At 50.9% G+C, this 13,825-nt stretch overlaps 1 long non-coding RNA gene across 1 annotated transcript in view; it reads right to left on the reverse strand.

Moving 5' to 3' along the window:
* The window catches only part of LOC143639765 (uncharacterized), a 215,757-nt gene extending 211,376 nt beyond the window's left edge, over nt 1-4,381 (reverse strand). Inside the window, exon 1 of the long non-coding RNA XR_013154792.1 lies at nt 4,262-4,381. This is a non-coding gene — a long non-coding RNA (uncharacterized LOC143639765). The remainder of the gene's footprint in view (nt 1-4,261) is intronic.
* Between the last annotated feature and the right edge of the window lie 9,444 nt (nt 4,382-13,825).

Consider the following 13,825-nt stretch of genomic DNA (forward strand, 5'->3'; position numbering starts at 1 on the left):
GACTATAATGAGGCCCAGCAGGGCTTTATCTGGTGGTCAGTGACCCACGGTGGGCTCTGAGTGCCCAGGCTCGGCAGTCCACTTAAGTCGGAGATAAATGGCCAGAGTCAGGGAAGAGAAAATAAACAATGAGACAGAGAAGGCTGAAGGCAGTCGGGGCCACTTGGACCTGGAGAGCGTCATAAGTAATGAATTAAGAAACCAGCTTCCGGACAGCATATCACAGGAGGCCAGCGAGTCTTTACCACGGGGTGCATGACAGCAGCATTATGAAGACAGTACTCTGCAAACTCTATTAAGGTGCCTTCTGTTTCTGCCCCCTGTGAGCGCATCCCCCTCCCTGGCTATTCTGAGGCTGGGCCTGGGGCAAGGACAGGTCTGCTAGACCATTGCTGCAAAATTCTGAGCTACGGAGCAAAATGCAAACGGCAATCCAGGGTGTGCACTGAGCTATTTGCACAGCTCAGGGACTGTTCTCTTTCCTGATGACAGTTGTAAAGACCATGCTTTGCTGCACAGAAGAATTTTTTTAAGTCAAAAGTTTCTTAAGTCCAAATAGCTTCCAGTGAACGCGAGCCCACCCCTGTGCCCTCTACGTTTGCACGCACTCACACGCGCACACACACATCAGGTGCGACAGGTGCATATTTATGCCAGAAGAGAGAACTCTGCACGTGAAAGGCTCTTTCATTCCGGCAGCTCTGGAGAATCAATGTGAAGAACCGCAGGACGGTCTGCTATGTGGGAAGTAACCAGGTGAGCGGCTCGGCATCTCTGAGAAGAGCGCACACCCTCAGCACCGCGGAACCCTCTCCTGGTGCAGTCGGCTGGACAGACACTGATCCCGGACACTAGCTCAGGTGGAAAGAGGCCTGGGAGACAGGAGAACTCGTGCAATGCATGCATGCTTCTGCACTGAGCCGGTGGGCAGAAGGAGCTGGGGTGATGAGCTTGGGGTAAGACAGAGCGCTCGCAAGTCAGCTCATGGGAAGAAGCAGGAGGGGGACAGTGCCAGTGTCCAGGGGCTGCGCTGTGCCCTGTTTATCAGGGTGTCCACACACCACCCTCAGTCCCTTACTGGTGCCACGCACGCAGACTCCCTGCTGAAAGGCGTCTGTGGCCGCTGGGCCCCTGTGTGCATCACTGAGTGTCTGATGAGTCCCCACCCACCGTCCCCTGCAGTGCTGACGGCAGCTGCTGCACACGGATGGCTTACAGGGGCCAGGGCCTGCACAAGGACATCGCTCCTCCTCGCTCCACACGCGGAAGTCAGTTTGTGCCAGTAACATACCCCGTCCCGGAGCTGAGCAGGGAGTACAGAGGCCCCAGGGTGTCCTGGGGACGAGGGGCAAACGGACACGGACCCTGCAGGGACTAAGATGATCCAGACAATACGTGGGCAGCCCTGAGGGAATCAGACGGCACCCTGGCCCCTCTGCACCCAGGCCACCAGGGGAGGCTGGCCAACCCCTATTAAAACCACACATAGGACAGGTGGCTCCAAAACTGTAGATAACAACAACTTTCAAGGCAAAAAAAAAGGGTGAAACTAGTAAAAAGAAAATAAAAGCAGAAAAAAGATAATTGACCATTAAAAAAAATGATCAAGAATGTGATATAGAAAGAACTAGAAATTGTAAAAAGAAAAAACTGGAAAGATAAATGTTGGAAAATAATGATGAAATTTTTATGCTGAAATGTGAATTGACGAAATTTAATGATGAAATGTATATGACAGCCGGGTATGATGAGCACACACCTGTAATCCCAGCAACTCCGGAGGCTGAGGGAGGGGGACTGCAAATTCAAAGCCAGCCTCCGTGACCTAAGGAACTCTGCAGACCCTGTCTCTAAATAAAGTATAAAAAAGGGCTGGGGATGTGGCTCAGTGGTAAAGCATCCCTGGGTTCAATCCTCAATACCAAAAAAAAAAAAAAAAAAAACAGATTATTACACTAAAGTTGTGATAAAAATGCAATGGATCTTGATTCATGAGAACAGTTTCAATATCAATATGATAAAGAGTATCAATAAGTAAACAACTCCACCATGAAGACTCAAGCATTTCATTTAAGGTACTAAGGTAAGAAACACTATATGGTTCACTGATATTTCTGAGAAAATTGGATTTTCAGCTCATGGATATAACAAATGCCCATTTGAGATAGTGAAGAAATGAACACAAAATCAAGCACTTTTCTGTGAATATGAATGTTGGCCTGGCATCGCAATACACAACAACTTCTCCAACATCCATGCAAACGCAGAAAACAAATCTTCAAACTTTGATATTTTTGGCATTTTAGTGAAAACATGAGAAACCGAAAACTAGTTATTTAATATTTGTGGGAATAACTGCAGTCTATGCAGTGAAAGGGATGTCAGAATATCCTTCATGCTCGAAAGTCATCCGGAGAATGTTTATAAAAATCTGGACTCCAAAAGCGATTCCACTATTTATTTGCAGTAATTCAATCTCAATATTCTTAATTAAGAAAATGACCTAGTTCTCATCTACCAAACTCAGCAAACATTAAAAAGGGAAAAAAGTCAAAATATATGAGAGATCATGGAAAGACCCTACTCGCATGCTTTGTTAGACCTTTTATTAGATTGTGGTTATATCGTGATCTGGATGGAATCTGATGATCTATGTCAGACATAATGAGAGAAGCAGGGGTTGGTAAAAGAACTGCCCAAGTCCAAAGAGAAACAAAGAATTGTAAAAACCCCCACCAGGACAACCGGCTCCTGATTTGGGTGAGATAAAGAGATTGAGGGTTTTACAACCTGTCAAACACGAACCCTAACCTTGAAAGTCTAGAGAAGTTAATGAAAGCGCCCATATCCGTGGTTCTAGGTGACTTCTTTGCTGGTCTAGAGACGCATCAGTGTTATTCTAATCCTGATCCAGCAGCCACCACCGAGGATGTTTGCAAAGGAAAGGAAACGGCTCGTCTCAGAGGGGCCTGCCTGCTGCTGGCTGCACACCCTTCATAGCAGCCAAGACGTGGCGTCCACCTCAGTGTCCACCAGGGAGGGAGTGGACAAGGAGAACGTGGCCCAGCTCCACGGGGGGTACCGTCCTGTCATCTGTGACAACATGAACGAACCCGGAGGACACTGCACTGAGTGAAATGAGCCAGGCACAGAGTGACCGCTACGGCAGGGTCCACTGAGCTGTGGAATCTGCCCGAGTCAGTGTCCCGGAAGCAGAGCGCAGGGTCTGGTCAGGGCCAGGAGGAGAGGTTCAGGAGATCTGGGCACAGCACACGACTAGGTTTAGTGACGAGGCAGAGCGCGTGGCAAGTGCTGAGAGGAAGATGCTCAGTGACTGCATCCCACAAAGCCTCAGTACGATGAAGCAACACTTTGCTCATCAGCTCGACTCGGCCGTTCCACAGCGTGTGTGTCCACAGATCACCTCGTCCACACTGAACACAAATAATCCGCATCTGTCAATTAAAAGTGAATCTCAAGTATTACTTCACAAAAGAACTGGCCCCTCTATCAACACTGCCGGGATACCTGTAACAAGCGGAAATCCCATGCTTCTTTCTCTTCTTTTTTGTGCTGCTGGGGATGGACCCCAGGGCCTGTGCATGCTGAGCAAGTGCTCCACCACTGCGTTACACCCCGGCCACCGAAACCTCATTCTTAAACTTGCAAACCAATTATTTTTCTAATGTCCCTGCCCATGTATTTTCTCCCGGCCTCGCTGCACACCCGTGTGGGGTGGGAACAGTGTGAGTCCTCTTTGTCACCTTGGAAAGAAGCAGAAGGCCCACCGGCTGTACCTGGTGGGCGATTTGGGGGCAGGTGTAGAGAACCCCTAGCTCCTTCTTACAAACTAGGCAGGATGTCTTGCTAGAGTCCCGCGGGAGGACTCCACCCTGAGCTTCCTGCCGTCCCCATTTCCTCATGGAGACCTTCATCCGCAGGATCTCCTCCACATACCCCGACCCCTGATGCATTTCTAGAGTTCTTAGGGTCTCAGACCACCATCCCTCCAGGTCCCGGGGGCCTTTCTTTCAGCCGCTCACTAGAAATCCTTGCTCAGATTTTCCTAATGCTCCCGAAATGAAACCCACGGTGGCACCACCCACCTCGGTAGATCACTACACACACACAGGAAGCAGGCCCACTGCGAAACACCGCAGAAACCACGACGCAGTTCATGATAAATCAGGGGTCTGAGCGTGCAAATGCCCGGACAGAGGGACCCCCAGAGGCAGTCTAAGCATGTCACTCTACTCCTTACCCATGGGACATAAGTTCCGAGACGCAGACTGGGTTACTGACACCCGGCAGACGCTGAGGCGTGTCGTGTGAGCTGCTCTGACCTCCTGGGGATACGTCGGGAGCTGGAGCATCTCTTCCGCTGGGCCTGGATCTCCTGACTTTGTCGGTGGATGCTGTGTGGATTTGCTGCACAAAGAGACGACTCATTTACCTCCCAGGCAGGAGAAAGCAGGCCCATGTGAGGTCCCATCCCTCAGCTCAGAACTGTGCACATACAGCGTAAGACCTGCGCATCACTTATTTCTGGAACTTTCCATGAAAATCTTCAGATTGCCGTTGACTGTGGCCAACTGAAACAGAAATCAGAACTGTGGGTAAGGAGAGTCTGCTGTGCATGCTATAGCACCTACTTACAAAGAACAATCTTACGTCTAGGAGAAGACATTGTTCAACCGAATCATAATGATGCTTTTTAAAAACCTGATGTGTGGGGGACAGACCCAGGTGCATTTGTGTATAGCTGTAAATCTCCCTCCAATCCATAACCCTGACATGCAGCCTGGTCCCCGAGTACTGACCACCAACCCACAGAGGGAGAGGCAGCTTCTCACGGGGTGTGCTGTTCTCAGGCAGTGATGAACTCTGTGTTGCAGAATCCCGCACGACCATTTGCCGGGGTGCACGGGACGTGGGGTGCACCTCCATGCATACAGTGAGTGCAATCCCCAGTGACTGCGGCACCCCAACCTGTTCCCTCCCTAGTGTTTCAAAAGATCCCATGGGAAGCAATAGCACACTATTCCCAAACCACTGATTCTCCCTGGTCCCTTTTCCAAGTCCCTCTCTTAGCATCAGCCTTGAATGGTGGCCAGCATTCCACCATCTCTTCCCATCTTTGCTTCTCATTTACAGGTGCCTTCGGTAAATGCAACCTGCTCAGATCCTCAGCTTCTCATGCACACCCTTCACCTACACTTGTGCTGAGCTCTGTACAAATCAAGATTTGCAAATGAACTCTGCTTTTGGCAACATGCACACAGCTAGGCTTTCTTAAACAACAGATACCAGAGATGTTTTCATCAGCCAAGTTAACGCCAGTGTAGTTTGAAGAATCCCGGCATTAGGGACTAAAGGAGGTTCAGCTGATGAATACACAATGCGGAAATCTAAAGCGCTAAGCTCAGATATTTTATGCATTCATACATTGCAAAAACGGGAGCACCAGGAAGGACATTTGAAAAGAGTAGTAAATGCTACAATACATCTTCTAATAATTCTAGAGATTGCGATGGCCAGGGTATTCAATCCCCGTAATAGAAAAGTTAAACCTAATTCACAGCATTAGTTATGTGTGTCCCGCTGACAGAAAGCACGGAGATATCCGTATGAACGAACTTGTTCTCATTCATCCAAGAAATAGTCTGCGGTTTGCGTCTCTTGCTGGAGGTGGCAGAATGGCCAGGATGGAAGTTCGGTCAGAAAATTCTGATTCTGTCAGAGCTGCTGCTCACAGGGCCTTCCTGCTCCTGGGTTTCAAATGCTCCCAGGCAGCTCTGCCCACTTATCAGGGTTGGGCCCAAGGATAGCATTTCAGGGTGGAAAGAATCCTCCTCTGTTCTCGCTCCTGGACAAGAGTTCTCAACTTCTCCCGGCCCATGAGGGAGCTGTAACAGGAGGCCCAGAATGAGCAGAGCTGCCTCAGGTGCGTCATCTTTATTAGAAATCCTGATCTGTACGATGACAGACACCATCCACTCTCTCAAACCCCGACTTGGAGCTGTGCCACGAGCTTCGGGCAGAGCACTTGCGACTCGGTTCACTTGGGTCGATATTCTTGCCGCACTACCCACGTGCAAACGCTGCAGACTGGCCCTGCAGGTACCCAAAGGGCTGTGGAATGACCTTACACGGTGCAAACCATCCGAAGCCACCCTGGTCATTAACCATCAGAGTACTCTGACACAGGCAAAAAGAAGGTAGACGTCTCTCCTGTGGTGGGCAGCAGTACTTCTGCCATTTCCCAAGGAAATCGCTGTCTACGGACCACCGTGTCCACACTGGATGGGCATCTTCTCTCATGATGTCTCTGAAAAAATCAAGGCACTGACAAAGACCGCAAGCTGAGAAAATAGACGTGCTGTAGAGGAGGCTGCCCGATCAAGGGAATAAAGGGTCAAGAGCGGGTAAGAAGCATCTCCTGGTATTTCTGGAAGTCAGGGACCACAGCCCGGCGAAAAGCTTCATCGATTACTCACATCAGCTCAAAGTCTTGGAACACGTGGCACCAACAGGTGTGATCTCTGTTTCCAGCCCCACGGCTTTGGGGTAAGTAGGGCTTGCTTGTTACCCTTTGCAAGTCCAGCAGAGCCGCTGTGGGTAGAAGGTGATCTAGACAATTTTTTTCTTTCTTTTTGAGGCAATTGCATGAGAAATAGGGATTGTTAATAAAATGAAACTGCTCTCATTCCCCGCGTCCCCAGCCTCTGTCTGGAGGGACTTCAACCCTCCCACACCCGTGTGCGTCTGAGTTTCGTCACTCCATTTGCCCCATCGCGGCATGGCGGGAATCACGCCGCAGAGAAGAATCCAACCCCTGGTGCCCTCCTGGTCCCCATCCTGTGCCCGTCCTCTGGGGCCCGCCCCCATCTGTCCTGCCCAGGACTTCTCGGACTCCTGAACATCTCTCCTCCATTAGGCACACAACTGAAAAACAGCGGCACTGGAAGCCAAGTAAACGTTTCCAAAATAAATGTTGACTCTGCCAGGAAATATTTCTGAAGGTATTTCAACAGCGCCACTAAGACTCACAAAGCATACGGTGCACCGGCAGCTCGTCGAAAATAGTTTGCAGTTCTTTCCACGCACCCGGGGCTGTTCATGCACGGTTTCCACCTGTCCAAGGAGCCAGTCGATACTGGGTGACATGGTGCTGCTCAAGTCACCGACTACCCACAAAAAAAACTCAGTAAAAATATCACGTTTGCCAATTCTGGTGGTCAGTCCTGGCCCATTTGGAACGCTCTGCAGGCATGGGCAGTTTAACCCACACAGCGGAGACCCGACAGCTCAGGGGATGCAGGAAGACATGACCTTGGCATCCACGGAACGTTGCCGGAGCCAGTCTTGAGGTGATTGTCAACCATCAGGGAAAAAAGCGTCCCCACCTGGATTCTTATCAGGAATGGGTGCTGGGTCGACCCGTCATGGCCAGCGTAGCTCGTCTAGTTCATCCACAGGTCACTTGACTGACTGACGTGAACAAGGGTCAGGTTTTCCCCAAACTAGAAGCAACAATATTCCTGTATTCTGTGTGCGTGTGCGTGTGTGTACATATATATGTGTACGTGTGTCTAGGTACATGCACACATACACATATATAACTGGATAAAATATATTCCTATAAATATTTAAAATTCTACCCTACCTGGTCTTCTGTTCTCTTGAAACTGACTTCTAACATCTGATAGTGCCCATGTTGGAAATTCGACCCCAGCAGGGGTCTCGGTAGTGGTCTCTGGTCACCTTCAGAGTCTGTGGTTGGAAAGCCTTTGACATCGCAAGTAAGTTTAGACCCTGCAGCACGAGTTCTCAAGCAGACGCGATTCTGCACACGTACACACCCCATCCCCTACCCCCACGTAGGGACGCTGGACAATGAGGAGAGGCCTTTCCGGCTGAGAGGACTGAGCGCACAGAGACCAAAATTAAAATACATAGACGTACAGCACCTGTTCTAAAATTCTCCACATAAATATGAGCGAAGAATAGACAGAAAAATAAGTGAACTCTGAACAAGTTAACTTTGAAGTCAACTTTAAAACTCAGGTTGGTGAATGTGAAGGTAAACATAGACCTTTTCTCTTCTAGAAAGGAAAATTCTTTATATTCCCTAGGGAAAAAATAAAAGGTCTCTTCCTATTTTCCTTAAGACACACTTAAAAATGTTCTTACAAAGGCATTTCAGAAAGCCAGAACGCTCTTTGGAGGAAATGCAGACACCTCTTGCAGGTGTGTGAGGCATCAGATTGGCCAGGTTCCGTCCGAGGTTTCGGAACCTAAGGAGAGCTCCTGGGCTGAGGGTCTGGCTGGTGGTAGGGCACAGGTCCACCATGACGAGGCCCTGGGTTCAATGCGCAGCACAACGACCGACCAAAAAACCCAACACAAAAGACCACGTATTCTGCGACTCCATTCATATAAGATGCCTGGAATAGGGAATCCAACAGACCACGCGGCTGGGGTCAGCAGAGGAAATAGTTGAAGAACATGGGATTATTACTTTTTTAAAATGGTGAGATAAACTCCATACGCTGTGGCTATGCACGCAGCCCAGGGTCATCAGTGTGGCACACGCACAGTGAACTTCCTGGGTGGCTGTGCACCTGACGCTCACATCTGCCCTCAGCTCCCCATCTGTCGGAGACAGAGACCCGAGTCTCTGCTCCATAACCTCTGCCTTTCTCTGGCAGCTGTACCACATCGATGCACTCGCAGAACCTGAAACATCTGGACGTCTACTAAATACAGCTTTTGCTGATGCCAAAAGGTGAAATTGTAGTGATTGTGGCATCAAATTGTCGCATCCTCCAAAAAAATGGTCTCTACATGGTTCTTTCTTACACTCTCCCTTTTCTGTGTTACTTTTCTGCCACTTTCCAGTTACGACGGCATCGATAATGGAAGTATGCTCCCTAGGCAGGTTTTTCTTCTTTTTTTCTAGGAATGTAGACATCAGACAATTTCATTTAGCTCCTTGGCCAAAAAGCCGCTCTGACTATGTCAGCTTTCTGCTACTGTTTCAAACCCCTGAGGACGGTCAACTTAAAAAGAGGAAAGGTTCATTTGGGCTCACGGTGACAGAGGTTTCCTTCTACGGTTGGTTGACCTCGCTTCCTCTGGGCTTGGGGCAAGGCTGCGCATCACAACAGAAGCAGACGGCGCAGGAAACTGCTCACCTCGTGGTCACTGGGAAGCAACCACCACCACAAAGTACAAAAGGAGGGTCCAGGGTGCCACAGTCCCCTCGCGCACCCACTCCCCCCCCAGGAGGCCCCACCTCCCCGCAGTGCCATGATTTGGCAGACCAAGTCCTCAAGACTTGGGAGGTGGACAATCACTGTTTCCACGCGTTCGCCATCCTGCAGAGGATGCCAGGCCACTGTGGCTGGACACCATCTCCCGAGGGGGTCTGGGTTAGACACCCGAGTCCCCTGATAGCTCCCTCTGTGTGCAGGACAAACATCAGAGCAACCGTGTCGATGAAGTGACCCCTAGAATGTTGCCAGGAACTGGGCACCAGCCACCTGCAGCCGCTGGGAAGTGGGCAGTGTGGCCGCTATAGCGCGGATCCTCAGTGTCCCCCAGAAGCCCACACGGCAAAGGCGTGACACCCCCGCTGGCTGTGACCGGGAGGTGCGGTGAGGAGGCCACAGGCGTGGCGCTACAGGCTCGCCTCGGTGACTCACAGGAGGCTACGTGCAAACGGAAACACAGCAATCACGTGAGACGGGGGTGCCACTTCTGGAGGGATCTCACAGGTATTTCACAGGAAGCTGTGCCGCTGCATAAAAACGAGCTACATTGATAAATTCACCCAATTATTAGTTCAGGCACAGACTGCAACCACGCGCCCCCAACAGTGGGTGCAACACGGCATCTGATACGAAACCCCCATCTGTCTTGCAGAGCTCACCATATACACGTGTGTATGTCTGTGTATTCATTTACACGTATTTACATATATGTGACATGTATGCACATACATGTGCATGTATTACAGAATCCATCCATCGTATATAGACATATAGGTAGGGGTGTGTGTGTGCATGGGTGTGTGCACAATGCTTGAACGTGAGGCTCTATCTCGCAAGCTGGAGCTTATCGCAGAGCGCGGGCTGTCACAGTGCCGTACGGTCCGGTGCCACACAGCAATGTTTGGGTCACACACAGAGTTCACACTGTGGCTGTGCCTCGGCCGTCTTAGCTGGCACCGGTCCCCTTGGGCTCATCGACTTTCCGTGGCATGAAAACGACTTACGGGGGGACAGACTTAGCGGGGCTCATGGTTTCAGAGGTCTCAGTGGGGGGTTAACGGGCTCCACTGCTTCTGGGCCTGTTGTGGGGCACAAAATCACGGCAGATGGGCACGGAGCGGCGGGAGGCTCAGGAAGCAGACAGGGAGCCAGGAAGGGGCCAGGAACAGGAGACGTTCCCCAGGGCGTGCCCCCGCGGACCCATCCCCTCCAAGGAAGGTGCACCTCCTCCATGCGCCACGCTCCAGCAGAGTCCCTCAGTGGATTAATCCACATAGACAGTGGCCGGCGCTCGTCTCTGCTTACAGTAGAAACCGAGGCCGACATCAACATTCCAACCTGGGGCTTTCCAAGGGGACGGGTTCCCAGGGGTTGAGCAGAGAATCAAGCCCCTAAACGCTGCGAGGTGCTACAGAATCAACCAGGGTCCTTTAAAAATACTAGAATGATCGAAAGCTCCACAGTGAGCGTTTTTTAAAATGAAGCAATACTGTTGGCTACTAAAATCTGCCACAAACAAGCGAATTCATCATCACATTGTGGGAAAGGATTTTTTCTCAACATTAGATCAAGAAGCCCAATAATAATCTGTTACTGGGCGGATAATTAGAGGCCGGGACTGGCCTTTTGTGCTGTAGGACGCTGCCCCCTGCAGGAAGAGCTCGGCTCTGCACGTCAGAGGGAAGGATGGCCGCCTCCCGTTTCCTTGTGTTCCACTTAGTCAATGAGTAAGATGACGGACAGGTGAGGGGTCTCCTGGGCCATTTCTACTAACTCTGCGGCACACATTCAGGTGACAGTCAATGTGCAAAAATAAACTTTGAGTTTCTTCTTAAGAAAAGATCTAATAAGCAAAGATTTCCACAAAAGGCCACTGTTTGCCAACAATAAATAACAGACCACAAAAATAACCATTAAACTAATAAAAAATTTAAAAAAAAGCAACATGACTGACACATCTCTGCATTGTGCAATGGCCAAATGAATCTCTCCTTCAGAGAACTGAGCAAAATGGATCATAGTGGGATTTTTTTGCTTTAAAATAACACTTCGATTTATAAGTCACCAATTAATAACCGTATTTTAAGTTCTATAGATAAGAGAACCCTACACATGACCCTATTCTTTATCTCGTCTAGACAAATCAAGTCTATTCCCACGAAGTTAAGTTCTCAAAAGGGGTATTAAGCAAAAAGCTAACCTAACAAACAGAAGCCCATTGAGCTATTTCTTGAACTGTCTTGGAGACCTTCGTGCTGTGGATTGGGTCCTCTGGAAGCAGACGGTGAGATGTCGCTGTTACGAATTCACCCGCGGGAAGAGGAGGAAGAGGAGCTGGAGGAGCTGGCGGCGCGGCAGCCCAGAGCTAAGCACGGGGCCTGGGGGGACATGTCCCTAGAGCTGCCCCGTGTTGGAGTGGAATGACCGGGTCGTAGGCTCTCCCCGGCCTTCAGGGATGGGGGGTCAGCCTGGGAAAGATGTGCCTTTGGGCAAAGGGTCAGTGTGCAGCCAAAGCAGCCCTGGAGGAGCCGCCTCTTACCGCGTCTCAGTTCTGGTCTTGGTTTACTGATGAAGTGACACAGATCCTCAACCCTGTGGGGCCGGAGCCCAGTCAGTGAAATGCTCTTTGAAATGAGGATTGTGGCCTGTGCCATGCTGGCCGCAGTGACCTGCCACCCCGGAGATTCTGCACCCATATTTCTTCCTGCCATGAAGGTCGCGGAGAGAGTGGCGCGCCCTCATCCTGCCTGCTGCAAACTAAAATCCTGCAGCGCTCGGGCAGCGGCTGTAGGATTCCTTCCTGCATCCAGTTCACAAGGCCTTTGGGGACAGCACCTCTAGTCCTACAGAGAGCCAGGGCTGGAGGCATGAACCGTCCCCGTGGGTCACAGGAGTGAGCCGGGACCTTACTGCTCTTGGCACTGGGATTCCTGCAACCTGGTCATTGGAGACATAAAGCCACATCTAGACCTCACACTCCAACAGCTTCCCATCTGCACAGGCAGCCGGCGTACTCCCTAAGGCCCCCCGTGTTGGTTCATTCTGAGCTCTGGCAGCTGGGCACCGCCCCGTCTCTGTGTGACACAGGGTCTCTGTTCAGCCTGACCTCAGAGCATGCCTGACCTCAGCCTCTGCCTTCACCAGGTTTATCCCATGTTCTTGCTGCTGGCTGCTCGGCAGGCAGTGGTGCAGTTGCAGGCCTCTGCCCACCAGGGGGCGCCCTGGCTACAGGATTGCTCCACAGGACAGTCCCCCGGGACCTCCCGGCTAGTCACAGCAGGAGGAGGCCATGCCCCCAACAGGAACCTCCGCAGGATCCTCCCATCCGCTCACTGTGTCTGCAGACAGGGAACCCGGCGTGAGCAGTGGTATTTCTCATCAGGGCGGCTGGCTACCTAACAGCCAGTGCAAATGGTCCCTATTTGCACACAACTAGAGAAATGCCGCCCACCAGCCGCCTTTACTCCCCCCTATCTCGGTCGCCATCCTAAAAAGACTAATGCCACGAGGGTGACAGGAAAGAGCTTTTCCGGGGGTACACTCCGTGGGAGTGGTGAGGACATGTCTGAAAGCAGGACTGAGGGTCAGAGCCTTTGTAGTCTCTATTTCCTGGGCATCTTTCTCTGGGGTGGTTTGTAAAGGTCATAAAGCCGTTTAAGAACCCTGAAAGAACAAGGTGTTTTCCCTGAGAAGAACGCTAACTATGAACGTGAACATGTCCCTCTCGGGCGCTCGGGGCCTCGCTGAAGCCCACCCACAGATTCTGGAAGGTTCTGCGGGCCCTGGAATTCATTACTCAGGGTCAGAAGAGCCTGCCCTGGGTCTGGAGTCAGGAGACTTGGTGAGGAGCCTGGTTCTGTCCTGGGCTGTGCACGGCCTCCCGCGCGGCAGGTGAGTGCCCCTTACAGCTGCATTGTGAGGGGGTCACTGTCCGCCACAGAGCGTTTACGGGTGGTGAGAACACAGCGGGAAACCGGCCAAACGGGCTATTCTTCCAGTTACCCCAAAACTCTTGGTTTCACCTTCGACTTATCCCCGGGATTCCTCCCCTCTCTTGTGGGCCTACTGACCAGGCCACTGGCCTTCAAAGCAATTTCCAGTCCTCAGCAAAACAGCGACGCATTCACCTGTAGGAATTTTTGTTCCCCCTGAACTTGATGAATAAAATCCCAGCCAGGCGTGGTGCTGCACGCCTGTGGTCCCAGAGACTCAGGAAGCTGAGGCAGGAGGATCCCAAGTTCAAAGCCAGCCTCAGTGAGGCCCTGGACAACTTAGCGTGCTCTGAATTAAATATAGGACATAAAAGGGCTGGGGAGGTGGCTCAGCGGCTCAAACCCCGGTACCAACAAAATAAGTGAAATCCTAATAATCATTCTCAATGTATTGGCATTGTAGGAAACATCAATCTCTTCCCAGTGCCCGAATGAGATCTTCATTAACCTGAGACTACCCGAATCTCCACGTGCTTGCTTTGCAGTTGGAGGGAACTCTGGAGTTCACGGATCCCTCTGCTATTGGGACATGCACCTACTTTGAATTGGTGAGTCATT

This window comes from Callospermophilus lateralis, chromosome Y, assembly GCF_048772815.1.
Source record: "Callospermophilus lateralis isolate mCalLat2 chromosome Y, mCalLat2.hap1, whole genome shotgun sequence".
Taxonomy (NCBI): Eukaryota; Metazoa; Chordata; class Mammalia; order Rodentia; family Sciuridae; genus Callospermophilus; species Callospermophilus lateralis.